This window comes from Pipistrellus kuhlii, unplaced genomic scaffold (genome assembly GCF_014108245.1).
Source record: "Pipistrellus kuhlii isolate mPipKuh1 unplaced genomic scaffold, mPipKuh1.p scaffold_m20_p_8, whole genome shotgun sequence".
NCBI classification, from domain to species: Eukaryota; Metazoa; Chordata; class Mammalia; order Chiroptera; family Vespertilionidae; genus Pipistrellus; species Pipistrellus kuhlii.
Genome location: NW_023425584.1, coordinates 66,299,329 through 66,318,166, shown reverse-complemented (window position 1 = coordinate 66,318,166; position 18,838 = coordinate 66,299,329). Strand labels below are relative to the sequence as shown.

The 18,838-nt window shown below is 41.8% G+C and overlaps 1 protein-coding gene across 1 annotated transcript in view; it reads right to left on the bottom strand.

Annotated features, from left to right (window-relative positions):
• The window catches only part of XKR6 (XK related 6), a 218,084-nt gene that overhangs the window by 144,806 nt on the left and 54,440 nt on the right, over positions 1-18,838 (bottom strand). The window lies entirely within an intron of this gene.

Here is an 18,838-nt window from a genome sequence, read left to right as displayed (position 1 = left end):
ATCAAACACACTGATTGGGCAGCAGGATGCCTGTGAGGTTCCAGGGTCACATCCACAATACTGACCAGCTGGAGGGATTGTGGTGTCAGGGCCTCTGCAGCTCCCTCCTGGTCATTTGGTCTCTGTCCAATCTGTATGTAAGGGCCCAAATTCTCCCTACACCTTCTTGCTCATTCCCCCAGCTCCTCCCTACCCCCTCAGCCAGCCAGACTTGAATTCTGTTCTTTACCAAACACAACTGCAATCTTCTAAAAGGACTGCGACCTGCATTCTTGATGCCAGAATGCTATGACTCAAAGAAGCTGCCATAGACCCACTGTCCCAAAAGACTGGGATCTGCCAGCAGATCCTGAAACTTCCGAGGATCAGGGTCTTCCTGAAGTGCTGTGTGGGCCCCACTGCTGGGGAGAGCCCAACCTCCCATTATGCTCAACCCTCCCATTAGAGACACTTGCGAGTCTCTAATCCTACTTGTAAAGGCCATCAGCAGTGAGAAAAGGTGAGTTCCCCATCGCCAGAAATATTCCAGCAGAGGCCGAAGGCAGAGAAGGGAAGTTTGTCCTGGAAAGAGTCAAGTTAACATACAGAGGCCTTCCAACCCAAATTTTTCAAATAGCCCTCCTGGATAAGGAGAAACCATGGCAGCAAACAACCTGTGACTGGTTGTTGGAAACAAAAATTTTCAGGTTGAAAACTGTTTTCCAGCAGTACACTGGAGAATTCACAGACACCTGTTTTGAAAAAGCACAGAGAAAATTCCATTCAGAGTCAGGTCAGAAAGATTTCAGGCTCACGCCTCGTAAAATTGTAGTATCAGAAGACATCTCCAAATCACACCTGAGTATCAGCTTACATGCAATAGAGATGTTAAGTATTCACTTGAGCCAAAAAAGAAGGGGTGGATTTTACAGAAACCCAGGATGACATAAAATGATAATTCTGACCCAGATTCCTTTGCAAAAGGATGAATTCTCAAAACCAGTCTTACACAGCCACGCATAAGACAAGCCGGTTCATTAAGGGTGATTTCAGATCATGATGCCAGCATCATTTATTTGACCTACCCCTCACACTGTCTTGTCATACTACTAGTATTCTGCAACACTAGTATTCGCATTTATTTAGAGAAGTTTCCTTCTCTAAGCAAATGCGAAGTCTCTAGAGAAATGAGATCATACCTGGAGCTCTAGAATCTGGAATCTCAGTAAATGTGAAAGCAGGGGACAAAGATGTAAGGGAGTGCATGGTACTCTTATTAAAAATCAATGAGCTCAAGACACTAACTATTTAGATTCAAGTGCTAAGGATTAAGCCATAATCTTAACATTGATTTCAGTATTTGGACACACAATCTGAAACTCATTTATTTCTTCCACCAATATTGAATGAGCATTCATAAGTGCAATTAAAAATGGATAATATAGTACCTGCCCTTCAGTGCCTAGTCTAGAAAGATAAAATTAATTTTCATAAGATGAATACCACATTAAAGGGATTAAGTCATTTGAGAGATTTTGTTGCAAGTTGTGATTATTTGCAGCAGAGCAAATCAGGGCAGGCTGTATATACTCTGCACATAGCAGATGCTCAGTAAATGGATAGATGGATGTATGGATGGACAGATGGGGTAGGAGGGGGCTGGGTTTGTATAACCAGAGAAAGGGGATAAGAAAATCACAGCCAAGAAAACCAGACAAGCCAAGAAAAGGGGCAGGAATGCACCAAACATGGCCTAGGACACCAGGGCTGGAACATCAGGTCCATTGAGGGAAAGCACTACAGCGTAAAGCTATGAAGAGAGGCTAGAGCCAGGGAGTGGAGGGCCATGAGAGCCTCAACAGAGAGTTTGGACCTTGTTTGATCTGGAATGCCAGATGGAGGGAATGGAACTAGACTAGTCAGGAGAGAAAAAAATTCTTAGAAGCCTTCTGAATGGAGCAGAAGGAATATTTACAACTCACTAAGGACCAGGTGTTGGTGTTGTGTGTTTTTTATTTATTTATTTATTTATTTATTTATTTAATATATTTTATTGTTTTTTACAGAGAAGAAGGGAGAGAGATAGAGAGCTAGAAACATCAATGAGAGAGAAACATCACCCAGCTGCCTCTTGCACACCCCCCACTGGGGATGTGCCCTCAACCCAGGTACATGCCCTTGACCAGAATCGAACCTGGGACCTTTCAGTCCGAAGACCGACGCTCTACCACTGAGCCAAACCGGCTTTGGCTGTGTGTTTTTTTAAATGAAATATTTCAGGGACCCAAGTAAAGAAAATAATACAAGGAAAACTGCCCAGCTTTGTCAAAATTTAACATTTTGCATTGATAGCTTCATTTTCTGAGAAATAAATTGCTTATAACTAAAGCCCTCTCTATATTAGTCTCCATTCCATTCCCCTTCCTCAGGTAATCACTATATTCAATTTGTTGTTAATAATTTTCATGCAAATTTTAATATGTATTTATTCATAAACTAAATAGATATTTATCCATACATTTATGCCAACATGTAAATAAAAATGTTAAGTATATTTTAAAATTTTATGTAAATGGTTTCTGTATTCTGCAATTTGCTTTTGTCACTCAACATTGTTTAGATGTATCTATGATGTTATGAATGTAGTTCTAATTTATTCACTTTAACTGCTGTATAGGATTTCATTGAATAGCCAGTCTCCTTTTGATGGATGTTTTTTGTTATTTTCAGTGTTCTTATCCCTAAAAACAATGCTGCAAAGGACATTCCTGGCACTGTGGAATCACTAGGCGATAGGCGATAGGTATAAATACCTTCAACTTTATTTGATAATAGAGGCCTGGTGCACAAAATTCATGCATGGGGGGGGGGGGGTTGAGGGAGGGGTCTCCTCAGTCCAGCCTGCACCCTCTCCAATCAGGACCCCTTGGGGTCAGGCCTAAATTGGCAGTCGGACATTCCTCTCACAATCCTGGATCGTTGGCTCCTAATCGCTTATCTGCCTGCCTATCTGGTTGCCCCTAACTGCCCCCCCCTGCCAGCCTAGTCATCCCTTACTGCCCCCCCCTGCCAGCCTGGTTGCCCCCAACTGCCCCCCTTGCCAGCCTGGTCACCCCCAACTTCCCCTCCTGCCAGCCTGGTTGCCCCACACAGCCTGCTTGTTCAGTATTTGGTTGCCCCTAACTGCCCCCCCCTGCCAGCCTAGTCATCCCTTACTGCCCCCCCCTGCCAGCCTGGTTGCCCCCAACTGCCCCCCTTGCCAGCCTGGTCACCCCCAACTTCCCCTCCTGCCAGCCTGGTTGCCCCACACAGCCTGCTTGTTCAGTATTTGGTTGTCCCTCACTAACCCCCCTGCCAGCCTGGTCATAGGTAGCCATCTTGTGAGGGTGTGAGAATTAATTTGCAAATTACCTCTTTATTATATAGGATTGCTAACCTGCTCTCTAAAGAGGGTGGACCAGTTTACACATGGACCAGCAATATGAGTTATTATTGCCTGACATATTTGCTGACATTTGTGCTAAATGATATATATAAAATAGTATTTCATTGTTTTAATTTGCATTTCATGGATTTCTATTGAAGTTGAACCTCTTTCTATATATTTATTGGTCTTTCTTATTTCCTCCTTAGAAACTGCTTATTCATATTTTTGCCCATTTTTAAAATTGTGTCTTTTCCCCCATTATTGGTTTGAAGGAGGTTGTTTTTTTTATTTTTTTATAAATTCTTATTATTCACCATTTGTTAGTTACATGCCCTACAAATATCTGCACATAATCTGTAGATTACCTTTTAATATCATTTTAGAAGTGTATATTTTTTATTCCTGACTATAATTCATGAAATATATGTCATCAATTCCATTTTTAAAAATATATTTTATTAATTTTAGAGAGGAAGGGAGAGGGAGAGAGATTAAAACATCAATGATGAGAGAATCATTAATTGGTTGATTCCTGCATGCCTCCTAATGGGGATCAAGTCCACAACCTGGGCATGTGCCCTTGACACTCTTTGCACTGAGCCAAAGAGGCTAAGGCCATCAGTTCCATTTTATCTAAACAAAACTGATCCTGTGTAACATGTTTAAGGTCCCTCAGCCAGAAGAGGGAAGATGTGCAACTTGAGCCCAGGTCTTTGTGATCCTGACTCTTGCTTCTCCTAACTATACTTCTACACCATCTAATCGGTCAGTTGACAAGTGATAATTCACAGTATCAACAGGTGGTACTGGAACTAGAAAGAGAAGGGAAAGGAGGCAAAGGTTGCTGGCAGGAAAAATCAACAGAAATTGATCAATAAATGACTGGATGACAGGGTCAAGGTCAAGGCTGTGTCCAGGTGAGGAAGACAGTGGTACCATTAAGGATATAGGGATACAGGAGGAAGGAATCTGCAGTCAGCTTTTTAAAGGGGCTGAACTGAAATGCTGGTGTGAAGTCGTGTCAGAAATGTAGTGTAGGAAACTTAGAACCCATCAACAGAGAAATCCCTGCAACTGAGGGCCTGGATGAACTAACACTGAGAAAGAACATGAAAGGACAATGATGAAGTCCAGCTCTGGTGGCCCCAAATCTATCCATCCATGGGACTGTTAAATTCTCCAAGAATTCATCTTGCACTAACTTTTGTTTCTTCCATATCTGACATCCAGTGCAATGTCAAACTCATAGTAAGCATTCAAAAAATATTTGCGGAATGAATGAAAACTATTAGGTCCCTTATACAGATCCACACTCTCTTGTGCAAGATCCTATGGTTCAGTATCTTTTGTCTCTTAGGAAAGTAATTGAGTGCAACATGCCCACTGAGTGAAAGGTATGACTCCATTCTGCAGTTAAGTGTACAAATATTAACAGTAAGCAGGATTTAAAAAAAAAAAAAAAAAAAAAAAAAGGCCATAATTGCCCTTAAATCACATTAGGTCATGTTTTGCTGCCAAATGAATTTGTGCCAAAATTAAAATTATTTTTTTTTTCATGTTTGGAATGTGGAATTGCAGGTAAGGAATTGTGAGCCCAGAGCCTTGGTTTTAACTTTTCTAACCACAGTGCAGTGAGCAATACATTTCCCACTGCAAATCATAACACACAGAAACACACAATATAAACCCACAAGTATAAAACTGAAACACGTTTGATTAAATAATACACAGCTGTACTAAGTGAGAGACACTGATAACTTATTTTTTTCTATTTGTTTTATTTTCAGAATTCTGGTTGTAGACAATTAAACTGAGACTAAAGGCCACTACTGGGTGGGGACCTAAAGTTTAAAGAGTACTGCCCATGAACCCAGCACAGAACTTTGAACACACGAGATTTTGGCTAAGTATCCATTGAGCAAAATGCAGAGTAATAATTCTGCAAACACCAATATGGACTTTGTACATGGAATGCTTTGAGACCATCTCTAATTTTAGGGTAGTTAGGTGGGGCCCCTGGCTGGAAAGATCTGTATCCTCGGCAAGCTGTGTATGAGAAACACTGCCGGAGGGTAGGAGAGCGGGATATCATGGGTAGTAAAAGAGGAGAAGAAACTGCTTAATGCAGTTTGCCAAGAGCTGTCCATGGTCCTGCCCTGCAAACATCAGCAAGTAGACTAGAATGAGGTCCAAAGATAAACTCTACCTCCTTGATGGTGATCAAAAAGCTCATTTTGCTCTGCTTCTGGAGGAACCTCAGCCAGAAAAGAACTCAGGATTCCTTTTAACCTCTTTCAATTTTTCTGGCCCGGAATAATCAATAAATCAGTTTTCATTATGGCATGTCAGAGCTGAAAGAGGCCTGAAGACCACAGAATCCAGCCTGTCAGACCGTCATCTTACAGAAGGCAATGTGGAGTGTGATCATGGTGGCTGGCCCCAGGACTCTCAGCACAGGGAGAACTGGCACAGCTGCTGGAATGCCACCCCGTAGTCCTGGATGGCTACAGTGGCCAAGTCTGCGGCCACCTCAGCCTTCCCATCCACTGTTTATCTCAAGTCTCATATCTTCAACCACAGCACAGAGATGGTTATGCAAGAAAACTTGCATGATTTTGGCACCTCCCCTGCCTTCAGTGCTCTAGTGTGGACTGGGCTTTGTCCTGCCAGCACTAGTCCCCTCTCACATACTCTTAGACTCTTTGTTACAATAGAGATTTTTGGCAACATGGCCTTTCTTCATCTTGAAATTATCTAAGATGCATTCAAATCTGGTTTAAGCATTTTCTACAGAAAAATGATTTAAAAATAAATATTGTAGTAACCACTTCAGGCCATACCGGTGTCTTCCTTTTTGGATTTCTTATAAATAATAAATTATATTATCTGTCTCACAAAATCCAGTACTTTCTACCTCAGTGTATTGACAAAATCCAGCACTTTCTACTGCAGTGTATTGAAATGATCTACCTTGTTTGAGGCATGTATAATTTCTCTCTCAAATTGATCAGGGGACCTAACACACAGGACAGGACCTCTCCTTGGAACCCTCTACCTCTTGCTCCTCACCTCCAAACATCCCATTTCAAATTACCCAGTGCAGTGAACACATTGGGGATGGTGGGACCAACATTGATGGAGTAGCTGCCAGCTGCCCGACACTAGACTTAAATTACCACACCTGCTCCTCTTCACAGCCCTGTGAGGTACCACCACCACCACCACCACCATTTTCAAGTCTCAGATGCTAAGTTCCTTGCCAACGCTAAGGCCTCTCCATAACAACTTGCAACCTCCTATGGACAGACTGGCTGCTCTTTATCATGCAAGGTGCTATGTAGGCAAATTTCCTTATAAGACTTTTTAATGAGATAACTCCAGGCTAGAGAAATAGGAGTGTATTTTCAATGTTAACTAATGAGCATAATTTAATTTTGCACAGAGAAATAAAACTGGCCATTTTGGTTTGACTTTCTTTTCCCCAAGTTGCAAATACTAATTTGCAAGGTTTATATCCCATTTCAAATGAGATACCACTGAATATCAAAGAACAATGGATGCTGGTTTTAGAAATATACAAATATGTGTATAGTTTGTAAATACGCTGTATCTTCTAATATGTCCTATGTATTCTACTGTATATGTTCTTCAAATATAATACATTTGTAAATATATTGTCTCTTCTAATTTAAAAAAAAATCCACTTGCAGTAGAGCAGTGACTCCTAAGGCCAGCATGTGAAATCAGCCATGGAACTCGGAAGTAATCACATGTGCACCATGGAAGCGACTGAGATGGGCACTTTCAGAGAGCCACTGTGGTTCTGCAGGGAGTTTCCCAGCACGCTGTTCTGAGCCCCCTTCTTCACGAAAGCACTCTGACCTTCATTGCTATCACACAGTGATAGGTAAGCCAAAACACACCCAATATGCTGATAAAATTTGATGTTCAAAGCAAGCAAAAAATAAAATAAAATAAAACCATGTGCAACTTGACTATGCTCCTTTTAAGTCTGTGAACTTGTGTAATGGTTTTTTGTTTGTTTGCCTGTTTGTTTTTTAAGTATCCATTTCAATGGCTCTGGGTTGTGGCCCAGGCATTGGTAATTTTTTAAAGCTTTAACAGTGGTGAAGAGATTAGCTAAAGAACTTATATGTATAACTCACAGACACAGACAACAGAATGGTGGTGGCCAGAGGGAAGGGGGGCAGGGCTTGGTGGAGGTAGGCAAAGGGCAAAGGGTTAAATGGGGACATCTGTAATAGTGTCAACAATAAAAATAAAGTAAAACAAATGCCTCTAACAGGTGATTTCAATGTACACCTCTGGTTAAGACCAGGTCACATTCAATCAGTGGTTCTGTTTTCCTCAAAATACTTGTTACTAATACCTAAGTCCGGTGTCTTCCAATTAAGCCTACAATTAAAACCATTTTTAATTATCCTTTTATTTCATGACAGAGAAAATATTTTTAAACATAAAAGCAGAAGAAAACACAGAGTTACCAATAAGATTGGTAACTTTGACTTGGTGAAAATGTAAAATTTTATGAATGTCAAAAAATACTGACAGAGGTGAATATACTCATATAGACAGCACTTTCAGGGATCGCTCATTAAACAACAACAGAACAAAGCAAACTTCAAGAGAAAGATGAGCCAAGGACCTAAGAGGCATTTCACGAAAGAAAAGAAAAGGGATGTAAGAAACTCAGTCTCATTAAAGAACAAATATATGCAAATGAAAACAAAGGGATATCATTTTAAACTGTCAAAAAGGCAGAGTTTTAAAACAATACCCAAAACAGCTAGCGTGCACTGCTAATTAAGGGCATACCTTGGACAACCATTCTGGAACATTCTTTGCTAATATATATATATCAAAAGGCATCATTCATTCAACAAATAGCTTAACTGCATTTTTTGAGTTGGTATTCCCATTTCTCAGTATTTATCTTAAGGGAACAATCAGAGAGATGTACAAAGGTTTAGTACAAGGATTCTCCACAGGACACAAACTAAATCGTCATCCATAGGGATGGCTGGCTAAACTCTAACATTCCATACGCTGGAATGCCAACTAAAAATAAACAAAAATAAATAAAACTCTTCAATAATATTTCAAAATTTGGGAAAACATTCCTTCCAAGATTCTTAAGTGAAAGAGTAGGTTGCAAACCTTTAATAGCAACAACAACTTGATAGGCATCATCATCTCAACTTGTTAAAATGTTCATGAATGATGCTAACCAAATGGTAATTAATTACCACTGAGTGAGTGGTAGGAGTATGGTGATTTCTTTCTTTAGTTTCCTTTAATTTACAACATGTTTGCCACGAGCAGGTATTAACATTTACAAGACACCATTAGAACACTGAGAAACCAAGGCATTCATGCTTTTGAGCTGAATAAGATACCAAATGAATCAAATCTTTATGCTATCATTGCACTACTTAGCAGCAAATGCCTGAGACAATTTACAAAAGGAAGATAGACAACACCAATAATAAAGCAGCCTTTTAATGAGGAAAAATAAAGAACCATACGAGGTTCACTTTGCCTCAAGGGCCAGCCTGGACTTCCTCTCACCTGCTGGACCCAGGCTCACAAATGCTGTGCTGGGTTTCTATGCTTGTTTCTTTCTCTTTGTTTGACAGTGTTTAGCCATTTCTCAGCATACACCATATGAAAAATAAGCATAATCGAGACCTCACTGGAAGTTACCCAAAGAGCAAATTCAAATCTAGCTGGAATAAAGACATCGTGCTTCCAGTTGGCAAATTTTGAGTGAGATTTAGCCCACTTGCATGTCATTTGCACATTTGTTTTTTACCATCTGACAGGAGCAGTGCTCCATAAATCATTGCCACCGAGTTCTGAAGTTCTTCTGGAAGATGGAAGGCAGCCTATCGTCAAGTTAAATCTGATTTTCCCAAAGACAGTTAAGTTAGTCACCAGCAGGACACTCGCCATCTGCTCTGTCTTCTTGTTGCCTACAAAAGGCAAGTCTAAGACCTCTCACATAACCCTTACCATTGTACCCCCTGGTACATTAGCTCTCACTCCTAAGACCTTGGGAGACATAATAATAGTATATGTGTGCATTTTCTCCATTGAGGTTCCAAAAACATCATTTTAGTTGCAACTCCCACCTGCTCCCCACTTCTCCATTTATGACGCAACAACCAAATTAGAACCGCCCCAGGAGGAGTTAGAAAACTTGGCTTCTAGCATAACCTTACACAATCTACCTCTTGCAAACTTTCATTATGTGTAGAAGGTAACACCAGGAGCACTGCTCAACTTAGAGGGTAGTTATAGAGTTTCCATTTTTAAAAAAAAGCATGTGGCCCTGGACTATGCCCAGCCAACTGACCAGTGTAGCTCAGTTAGCTGGGCATAGTCAGTCCCATGCAGCGAAAGGTTGTCGGTTTGATTCCCCGACAGGGCACATGCCTAAGTTGAGCCTTGATCCCCAGCAGGGGGCAGCTGATGGACATTCCACTCTCACATCAATGTTTTTCTCTCTTCCTCTCCCTTACTCTCTCTGTAAAACTCATTAAAAATGTAATTTTTAAGTGCATGTGTAAGTTCTTGGAAAGCTAGAGCCTTATTATTGCCTGTAACATGTGGACTAGTGATACTGGCGTCTCCTGGAGCCTGTTAGACAAACAGGTTTCCAAGTCTCCAGAAATACTGAATCTGAATTTGCCATTGAACTAAGTCCCCAGATTATTCACACACACACACACACACACACACACACACACACACTTTGAGAAGGTCTGAGCACCGGCGTTATTTCTGAAAGCTGCATGTGAGCCAGGGGATCCAGTGGACAGGATGAATACGAGGTCCTATTTTTACCAGGCCTGGGTTTTTCCTGATGCTATTAATACCTTATGTACTTTTCACCCTTAGAACATTAGGTGTCAGAAAGTATACTCCAGCACCGTATCTCATTTCACTGCTAGAGGACAGGAATCTGTCTCAACAGAGCTATGCAGGAAAGCTGTCTCCATGCAAACCCCAAGCTTCTTACAAGTTATAATTACATGGTCATGGATAGTCCGATATCCCCTTCTAGTTAAATATTCCTTACAGAAAAGTTCAAGATACCTCTATTAGAATGTTTGAAGGATTATTTATTTATTTCTTGCATAAGTGAAAAAAAATCACATAGAAATCTTGTTCCTTTAAATTTTATTCTATCTGCATTGTTGGAGGAATGAAAATTTTTTTCCTTTTTTCTTTCTTTTGAATCTTGACGAGGGGGATACAAATTCGCTGTGTTCAAAAATATATATATATATATCTTTTTTTTAAACTTTCATGCCTTGAGCTTTTTGGAATATTCACCCACAGAAACACTTTAAATTATTAGCTTCAGACTTTAGTCCATAGAAATCTAACACAGATAGTGATCATCCTAATATTTTGTTTCTTAATATGGTTCAAGAGAAAACAAGAATCCTGAGATCTCTCTTTCCTGAGCCCGGGGGAGAGTCTAAGCAAAGTCCTGAATGTTGTCATTCTCCCATTTCTGCCCTCCTTTGCCCCAAGACCACATGCCATACCCACAGCCCACCACTTCCCCATGAGCACCTGAGCTCCACGTAAAAGCTCTCCTCCCCACTGAGCAGAGCACCGTCTCCTTCTGAGCTTATATTATAGGAGTTGAGCCTCTTCTCTTCCTGTGGGGATGGCAGGAAGGCGATCCTGTCCAACCAAATGCACACTCTGAAAACTCCAAGCTCAGTGAGACTATCCAGTTGACTTTTGCAGCCCTGGCCTCTAGCACAATGCCTAGCACCATAACTGTTGCTCAATCAATGTAATGAATGCACTAATCCACTAATATGTTTTTTAAAGGTAGTGCTTACTATCAGCACAAGTCACCCTTCAATTGGGGGAATGTTAGGCCTAATGATCTTAAGTGAATGAACATTCGGGTAGAGGAGCTGGAGGCAGGAATGGCACTGCTGGACGTGAGCTGGGTCCCTGAGGCCAGTTTCTCTAAGGTGGCTATCACTTTTTCTGTCCTTGACTTCCTCCCAAACTCTTTAAAAGCTCTGAGTTTCTCCACAACTCCCTATGTAGGAGCAGGATGGTATTCATTCATTCATTCAAATGTATCGTTATTGCGTTTCTAACACGTCAGATATCATTTTAGGTTTTGGAGAAACAAAACACAGATCACCCCCTCTGAGCTTATATTATAGGAGTCGAGCCTTTGGTTTCAGGTTGTGGTCATTGCTATGAAGAAATAAGGAAGGTATAGGCTGGTCAGAGAAACCCTAATGAGGGGACATTTGAGCAGAGAGCTCAATGAAGCAGGGAGCCATGTGAGCACCGGGGGAGGAACATTCTAGGCAAAGGGATCAGCAGTGTGAAGACTCTGAGGCAGAAAGGAAGGGGATGCACCAGGGGCTTAAATATGTTTTAAAAAAACAGATGCAACAGCCTATAATTATTGGATTCAAGAGTCTATGTCAATGGTCGGCAAACTCCTTAGTTAACAGAGCGGCAAACCGTGGCTCGAGAGCCGCATGTGGCTCACTAGCTGCAGTTTGCCGACCACTGCACTAAGCAGCTGGCTGATGAGCAGAGAGGTGATTATAGCTACCATTTTTCTTCTTTAATACGGTATTACATGTGTCCTTATGGCCCCATAGCACCCTCCCCCCCAATAGGTATAATTTTTAATAGCATTCATTTTTTTAAGGGGAGAGAATAGAATTTCTGACTTCAACTTAGGTCAAGCCTTTCACACAACAGGAACCGGAATCTTTCTTTTGGTGGGGGAGGAGGGGTTTTTAATCCTCACTTGAGGATATTGTCTCCATTGGTTTGTTTGTGGTTGTAGTAGTAGTTTTTAAGAGAAAGAGCAGAAGGGAGGAGGATAAACAGAGACCAGGGTCGGGATCAAGCCTGCAACCAAGATATGTGTCCTTCATCAGAATCGAACCTGGGACCCTTCAGTCCACAGGCCAACGCTCTCTCCACCGAGCAAAACCGGCCAGGGCAGGAACCGGAATCTTTAATGCTGAGTTCTACTCACTGTGTTCAGTGCACAGCAGTTTACCCAGGAACCACCTGATGAATGAAAAATGGGGAGAATGGCACAGAGAGAAGACCACCCCCAAGTAATCCAATGTGACCACTTCCAGAAGGCACGCTCCCCTGAAAGGACTTAACATGCATAACCCTTGCCGAAACCGGTTTGGCTCAGGGGATAGAGTGTCGGCCTGCGGACTGAAAGGTCCCAGGTTTGATTCCGGTCAAGGGCATGTACCTTGGTTGCGAGCACATCCCCAGTGGGGGGTGTGCAAGAGGCAGCTGATCAATAATTCTTTCTCATCGATGTTTCTAACTCTATCCTTCTCTCTTCCTCTCAGTAAAAAATAAATAAAATATGTTTAAAAAAAACAGACGCAAAAAAAAAAACACACAGATGCATAACCCTTGCAAAGCCTTCCTGCATCAAGAAACAGATCAGAATTGTGACATGATTTTCAACTTCTCAGCAAAACATGTTGTGTCTGATATGCCTAATTAAACTTGGAATCAAGGCAGTTTCATGGGAGGAAACCAAAAAGTCACATTTTTAGTTCAGCTGCGATACATGCTAATCATGGTATATTCCTAAATCTTCTGTGGTGTTGGCCTCGGCATCAGTGCTCTGAAAGCTGGTGGCAAACATGCTTCATGAGCAGCAGGTGCTCAGTGTGGCTGCAGCACCAAGGACAAGGGAGTCCCAGAGTCCCCTCACCTGCCTGATTGGGGAACGCCACCTCCCTTATCCCGCAATAAAATGTTATTAAGCAGATCTGAAGAGATAAGCCACACACACACACACACACACACACACACATACACGGCTCAGACATAAGGTCTTGCTGTACTTCTTTCTAGTATTGGCATCTCGTCTTGCTGTATACTTTCTAATATTGCCATAGTACTTTCTAGTATAGGCATCCCAATTTTTTTAATGTTCATAACTTACATCAAGGAGAAATCGGGTATGTGCAGACACTGTGCAGGAGAATACTTGTTGAGTTTTTAAGAGTGAAAAACTGCAAAGAACCTGCATGAAAACCGTAAACCAACCACTTCAAGTCCAGCCACAGGGAGTTGCTGACATCTGCACAGAGTGGCTGCTACAAAGATGCTGTCCGCACGGATAATGGACACTGCATGTGGCTGAGAACAAGTCTGAACTGACAATGGTCAGAATGTCAACAGGAGTGAGTCTCTTCTAGTCTCCAGGTCCAAGAGATCATAAGCTGAAAACCCACAAGAACTAACGAATTTCTACTGTAGTCAGTGGACACTGCCACTGGGACAAGCCCAGAGGACAGCAGTGGTTCCCTCCTGCCTGAGGATTCAAAGCCCTACACCTTAGCATGGAATGTGGGGTCTTCTGTGATCTTTCCCATCTTAATCACCCTGAAGTTAGACCTTGCTCACCCTTGCCTGCTGTAGCTCCTTGGGTCCCCTCAGCCTGGCCTGTCATCATTATAGGCCCTTAGGACATGTGGCCCACACGTTAGGGCCCCAATGAAAAGCCCAGTCATCTTCTCTAATGGGACCTCTGCACACTTAGTGGGTCGCAGTTTGCCTGCAGTCCAGTTTGCTACGACATGCCTACCTCCACAAACAATAAAATGGAAATGCCATCTGGGCTGGGCCCTCCCTAGAAAAAGCAAATCTAGGCAGGAGGAATGACAATAAAAAGAAAAGAAAAGAAAAAAGAGGGACTGTGCACAGTTACATTTAGACAGAGCCAGCACTTCCAATACAGTTAAAGAGTGAATGGAAAAGCAATAAACAATTGTTGGCCATTTCCCAGCCTTCTGTCTTCTCTCTTCCTTAAGAGAAACTTGGTCAGCTCCAATTTTTATATGACCATCATCTTTCTCAAATCTCACTTTACCCATGAAATCTACTCTAATCTCTTTTTGAAACCTAAGAACTTGCCTGGCCAGTATGGCTCAGTGGTTGAGCACTGACCTTTGAACCAGGTCACAGTTCGATTCCCAGTCAGGACACATGCCTGGGTTGTGGACTCAGTCCCCAGGGGGATGGACTGCAGGAGACAGATGATCAATGATCCTCTCTCATCATTGATGTTTCTATCTCTCTCTTCCTCTCTGAAGTCAATAAAAAATGTTTTTTTAGAAAACACAACACAAAACCTGAAACCTGCTCCTCTACCCTACACTGTGTCCTGAGCACATTCCCCATTCTTGTCTATTTATTCTGCATAAGACATTTGGCTTCTGAGTCTGTTTACCTCTGCCAGAATGTAAACTCTGAACTGTGGGTGATTTCCCAAGAGCCCACAACAGTGTCGGGGACACAGTAAGCACCCATCAATATGTTGCAGGGATGAATAATTTACTGAAATGCCACGTCCAACTACATCATGCTTCTCAACTTTTCCTGGCAAATAACTTTTGGAGAAAATTCTTTTGCTGTAGACTCTCAAACCGAAAAAAGTGGGGACAATGGGAAGTAAGAATGGTGACAATTTCCTATTGTCAAGAAATGTAATCTTTTCATCCATTCAGAGGAGTCTAAGGATGATTATGCACACTCATAAGTTGATGACCACCTAGGTACCAGTGTACTCATTTAGTAACATTCCCATCAACAAGAGGAAGATGAGGATGAAAACAGAAATGGATGAGGCAGGAGTTCAAGTGCAGTGTTCAGCCCTGACTCATTCAGTCATAAACACGGACTGATAAACCAACAAGACTTCATCCTCATCATCCAGTATTTGTTGCACTTTACCGGTTTTTACCCCATCCCTGTCCTACGTCCCTCTTATCACCTCTGATTCTTTTTTCTAAATTTCAAAGGACTATCATCAAATTCACTACTAAAGGGAGCCAGAAAGATCTGAGAAGCAGGATACTTTGAATGAAAAGGTAAAAGGGCTTTTAAAATCTTTTGCTCCACCCAAACCGATCTATCCTTTTGTTTGGTCAGAATTTAGGACTTAATGTATTATATAGAGTGGGACAAAAGTATATTTAGAGTTATTTGTATGGATAATACAATAATCCTATATAATAAAGAGGGAATATGCTAACTGACCCTCCTTCTGTCACAAAGATGGTGTCACCCACAGCCAATGAGGAGAGAATATGCTAATTAACTGCCATGCACCCACAGCCACAAGATGGCGACACCCAATCCCCTCAGCCCTACTCTGCGCACCTGCCTCCAGAGTCCCCCAGTACCCTCAGCCCCAGCTGCCTAGGACCAGCCTGAGGTGCAGGCAATCCTCTGATGGTGGCTGCCCAGCCACCCAGGGCCACCTGAGGCTCAGGTAACCAGGGCCAGCTAAAACTTGTACTGCAGGCAGTGGCAGCAGCAGAAGTGTAATGGGGCGTTGCCTTCCCATGATCACTAAGTCATCTCCTGACCCTGAGGGCTCCCAGACTGTGAGAGGGGGCAGGCCAGGCTGAGGGATTACCCCTCCAATACATGAATTTTTATACACCGGGCCTCTAGTTAACAAATAATATGACAAGAATAAATTGTTTTGCATGCTCACAACTGTAAACCTACTTTTGCCACATCCTGTATATAATACTGAGGTACAAGATGGAATTCTAGGTCAGCAATTTTTTAGAGGAAATGAATCCAACTTCTTATCCTCATTTTTAACAAACAGATAAATAAAAAATAAAACCTAGAGGAAGGGAAAAACTATAATTTGCTACATTGACTTCCTGGAAGGATGTTATTAAAAACAAACAAACAGGAGTTGCTTATCCTGGTAGGTATGAAAAGCGACGCTCTGACACCAGCCTTAGACATCCTGAAATCATCAGGAAACTCAGCTGCTCAGACATTCAATACTGCCACTCAGCCCTATACCAGCGATCAGCTCAGGAGCCACACCTGCCTTCCTAATTCACTTGGAAAGTGAGAAAGCTACCCCACAATGGTGTGAATATGTTAATATTTTCTGTAAGGTTCTACAAATGGGGCTTTTAAAGTTGCATAACTCATTCCGTGATATGGTTTTCTTAGGTCGAAATGGGGCCTGAAGAGGCAACTCAAGGGCTTAAGAAAATCCTAATTCCCAAGGGAAAACTTCAGAGGTGCTATTTAACTGAAAATGCAACTTGGTTTGTTGCAAGAATGAGATATTGGGAGAGGGAAAACAAACTAAATTCCCCGCTTTGAACTGTGTCATCAAAGACCCATAGTACATAATTTGGGCTTTCTCTTAAAAACAAAAAATTACAAACTTACCACAATTTTTGGTCATATTTTAGGAGAAATTAATCAATACATATTGCTTTATCATTTTTTTCTCTACTACACAACTGAGTGTTCAAAATACTTTATACAAATTTTTAATGACAAAGTAATGCCTTCCAGTACTGAGAAATTTAAAAGCCCTTCACTCTAGTTTTCTACCCGAGGGATAGGATGCACAGAATACAGCAAATGCAGTCTGAATTATCCCTCCGACCTATTTCACTTTATTTAGTAATTCCATTCTTGCTTTCAAGTCCCAGAGAATATAGGAAGCAGGTGTCTGCCTCACTAATCATAGCCCTGGGTTTAATAATTCAAAGTTGGGTCTCCCAAGCCAGTCTCTAAGGAAAATCCTTAATGTAGGATATGGCAAGCTTTCCCTAATGAGCAATTCAGTAAGAATTTTGCAGTATCTCTGGAGATAAACGGAGGCACTTTGGAGAACTGTAAACCATGACTAAAAATCACAGACTTCCTCAGAACTGGCCTACAAGCACTGACTTAGGAAGGAAGAACCTTCACCTTAAAGACATCAAAGGAAGAAAGCTCAGTATCTTTCTTGGAAATTCACTCCTTGCCACGTTTTCTATGTCACTTAGAACAGTGTCCAGCACATATGTGGACAAGATATAAAAATTGGTTATTTAGTTTACATTTTCCTGGGGAAAAAAGCCCTTACACTGGGAAGATAAAGATGATCACCAAAGAACCCCAATATAAGATGGGTTCATCCTTAGTTTCTCCTTCTCCAGGATCCCTTTGTTGTTTTCTTTAGAGCAAATTAATAAAAAGCAGTCTACTCACACAAGACCATGGCATAGTAAGGTAATCTTAAGCTTGATATTAGAGATAAGCAGAAATAAAAATAAAATCAGCTATAACCATTGCACTATTTTTGGTCATCTAATATAGTGTAGAAGTTTTTGTAAATTGGCAACTATTTTGCAGGTAGAAAAATTATCTGCAAGGTAGTCCAAATGATTTCCTCAAGGGTTGTGTTGTAGTGCATCTCTCACCTGGTTTCAGTTCCTTTTCACACAAAACTACTGAAACTCTTGAGATTTCCAGACCTCCATTGGCTGAAACGGTAATACCAGCTACCCCAACTCCTATGATACAGAAATGCTGTAGATAATTGCCAAAACTTTCCCAAACTGCTCTCTCTGGCACCCTAATCAGACCTATGAGGTATGGGTTGTGTGAGAAACAGTTGGGACCTTAAACCTATATAAGAAAGGCCTAATATGCCAAGTGTCCGGTCATCCATTCAAACAATCAAAGCATAATATGCTAATGATATGCTAAGGCCGCTCAACTGCTCGCTATGACATGCACTGATCACCAGAGGGGAGACAGTTGACCAGTCAACCAGTTGCTATGGCGTGCACCGACTACCAGGGGGCAGATGCTCTGACTGGTAGGTTAGTTTGCTGCTGGGGTCCGGTCCATGGGGACTGAGACATGTTGGACACACCCCATATCCCTCCCTTGGTCCCTCCCCTGCTGGCCTACCTCCTGCATCTCTCTTTGGCCCCGATTGTGCATTGGTGGGGTCCTGCACCCTCTCGCAATACAGGATTCCTCGGGGGATGTCAGAGGGCTGGTTTTGGCCCAATCCCCCAGGCCAGGCCAAATTCGTGCACTGAGCCTCTAGTATGCTATTACATGGTTCAAAGAAACAGCAGCTCCCAGACTTAAAACCAATAAAATATTTTTAAGATGTCTTTAGAGAACTTGGGTTGACAAGCCTTTTATTTTACCACATAAGGACATACAGTAGAGAAAAGAACATAGAAATTTAAAGAACAATCTTTAAACTGGAAAATAATTTGAAGTCCCTACACTGTCTTTTTCCTATTTTGCCTCAGATTCACACCCACCCCTCTCTGGTGGTCATTTAGGAACTGTGGAGAGAAACTTCTAGTACCAAGCTTCCTTGACCTTGGGTTCAGGTCCCAGCGCACAGCTTACATACACTGACCCACAACACTGCTGACCCCAGGTGGGGGTCTTTCTTTTTCCTTCAAACTACATATCCCACCCCCACTCCATTCCTACTGACTACCACTGCTGATTTGGATAGAAAAGGGTTACAGACCACTTACACAATCACATTTAAGGTCATTTTGTTCATTCCCTTAACTTGCA